Consider the following 2,554-nt stretch of genomic DNA (forward strand, 5'->3'; position numbering starts at 1 on the left):
ATATAGCATTCCTTTTCTTGTCATAATTGTAACATGAATATGAGTACTAAAAAGAAAAAAAATTAAAAGTTCCTCTGGATTTTACATTAATGGAAAATTAGAAATTTAATAGATGTTCAATAGTATGTTCAAACATAAATTTTACATAAAAACTAATTCCAAAACTGTCAACATTCTTCAGGTGCTTTGAAGTATGTAAGCTCAGGGGCATTGCTTAAATTCCTATCTTGAAATTGCAATTCTTTTTTTATATATTAGAAATATCTAAGCTCATGGAAATACGTAAGCTCAGGTGCATAGAAATAAGTAAAACTCATGACCATATTTTATTCCCGCCAACTGCTATGCAAAATAGTACTTCCCGCATAATTCTTGTGCTACACATTTCTCTTTCCCGCCTAATCACCTATCGATGTGCGGTTTATAGGGGCCAAATTAATTGGGTCAGTTAACCACCCCTCCGTATTTACCTCCCCATCTCCCCACCCCCTCCATCGCTACTTCAGAAACGGCGACTACACGGGCGCCTCCTCCCTGTGGCCGCGACGAACCACAGCAATCGACGATTTGAAGTACATCTGCGCAGGCTGCGGGGAGAGACGGCCAGCCCTCAATTGCCCAGGTTGATCTACTACTCCAATTTGTGTGATCTGTTCTTCCTTTTGTGTTGCCCTCCCACCTCCGCTGCTGGGAAAGAGCCCGCCGCCGGGGAACCACACGATGGAGAGGGAGAGGGAAACCAAGGGCGGACAGCGTGGCACCGAGCCGCTGCGACGGACGGAAACTGCTAGGGCTCGGAAAAGAGGGAGGAGGCCGACACGGCGGCGGCCCAATCCGGAGGGTGCGACCAGTCCACGGCCTCCGGGTCCTTCCTGCTATGCCGGTGCGAGGGGGCCCTCGTCGACGTCGCCACCGCGGTGGAGCACGACGAGCGCAGGTGTGCCGCCGCCGCGCCCGTCAGCCATCGCAGTATTTTATTTTATGGAAACATGATTAGGCTTCATTTTCTTTGGATCGGATCACAATGTTCTTCTATAATTTAGAAATAACTTTTTTGTTGCATAGATAGATAAACATACTATCTCAGCTTGGTTTCTATCTTGATCATGTTGTCACCTTCGAATCTATCTCAATCTGTCCCACAGGATTGTCAAGGATGCCCTCACAGCAGCCACACTTCGGTTAGTCAAGTGTGACCCTGCAGTTCTGCTCCTAAATCAGGTTCAACACTTTGATCTTGCACCTTCCTACAGCTCTTGGTTTTGCATTCTATCTTATAGAATTATGCCTGAATATAAAGAGAAAGTATACTATAGTTTATTGTGAAATTGAAATGATTCTTTTAGCATACTATTTGGCATTACGAGTTATTTCATCATCATAGCATTTTCATTTCAAAACTCTATTTATATCAATGTCATGCCCTCCCCATCTATGCTCACATCATTGCAAAATAGCATGGCATATTGTAATTCAAGATATGTGCTCATATGGAGAATAAGACTAAATGAGAATAAAACATGCAGCGAGTTCTCAAAATTTTTAGTGTTTTATTTCAAGGAAAATGCATATTTCTTCTGAATTCACAGGTCAAGAAAATCATCTAAAGAATTTTGATCTTTCAGTAGTGTAGTCAAGTAAATCATCCAAAGGGTTGTCATCTTCCAGCAAAGTAAGGCCTTCTAAAGGTGTATAGTTTTTGAATTTATATACCAGTCTGCAATAAAATCAAAAGATCGAAAATCTAACCTTAGCACTGAATTGAACCAATTTTTGAATGGCTGAATTTGTTACTTTTATGTATATGTGTGCACTCAGGTTAGACTAAACTATCAAATGCTGATTTATGTTTCTCTTGAGCTCCGATGTATATGCAGAGAAAATCATGGCAACAAGGCCTCGAAGAGTAAGGAACTTGAACCTCCTAGAAGTAGAAGATGTAAAACCTGCTGAGGATGAGCATGACAATTCAGCGGAGAATGAGAACAATGAAAATTTACAGTGTCCTCTTGATATTGATGGTTTATTAGCTCGCATGCCACGCTACCATCCTCGAAGTCCAATTAAGATAATATGTAAGTTCCATGATTTTTCCTTTCATATTCAAATGCAATGTGAAAATAAACATTTTCATATATGCAGGGCCAAATGGAGAGGTGCGGCAAGTTTTAGGTGATTTCACAATTTCAAATCTATTGGAATTAGAAGGAGGAAAGGTAATTGTAGGGACTGATGAAAATGGAGTCCCAAATGAAAGGTCAGCCTCCATATGATTATGAACACCTCATAAATTTTTCAGAATTTATCTAGGCATAAAACTGAAGTAATAAATTAAACAAAAATAAAACACATATGGTAAAACTAATTAATACAGAAATTTCTATAGAGATTCTGGATCCTAAATTTTACAGACATGAACACACGACAAAAATAGAGTTCTACAAAAATTCTCAGAATTTTCTAATTAAGGAAACTATTTATCACAATTAAACTTTACTTAACAAGCATTAAATCAAAGATATAGCTAAACAGATCAAAAATTTCCCAAATTTGG

General features: G+C 39.4%; 1 long non-coding RNA gene across 1 annotated transcript; it reads left to right on the forward strand.

The window, feature by feature from the left end:
- The first annotated feature begins 1,014 nt into the window (after positions 1 to 1,014).
- Positions 1,015 to 2,274, forward strand: LOC120705156. The gene is made up of 3 exons (XR_005687810.1): positions 1,015 to 1,221; positions 1,878 to 2,075; positions 2,143 to 2,274. It is a non-coding gene; the product is annotated as an uncharacterized LOC120705156 (long non-coding RNA).
- The last annotated feature ends 280 nt before the right edge of the window (positions 2,275 to 2,554 follow it).

The sequence above is a fragment of the Panicum virgatum genome, chromosome 4K (genome assembly GCF_016808335.1).
Source record: "Panicum virgatum strain AP13 chromosome 4K, P.virgatum_v5, whole genome shotgun sequence".
NCBI classification, from domain to species: domain Eukaryota; kingdom Viridiplantae; phylum Streptophyta; class Magnoliopsida; order Poales; family Poaceae; genus Panicum; species Panicum virgatum.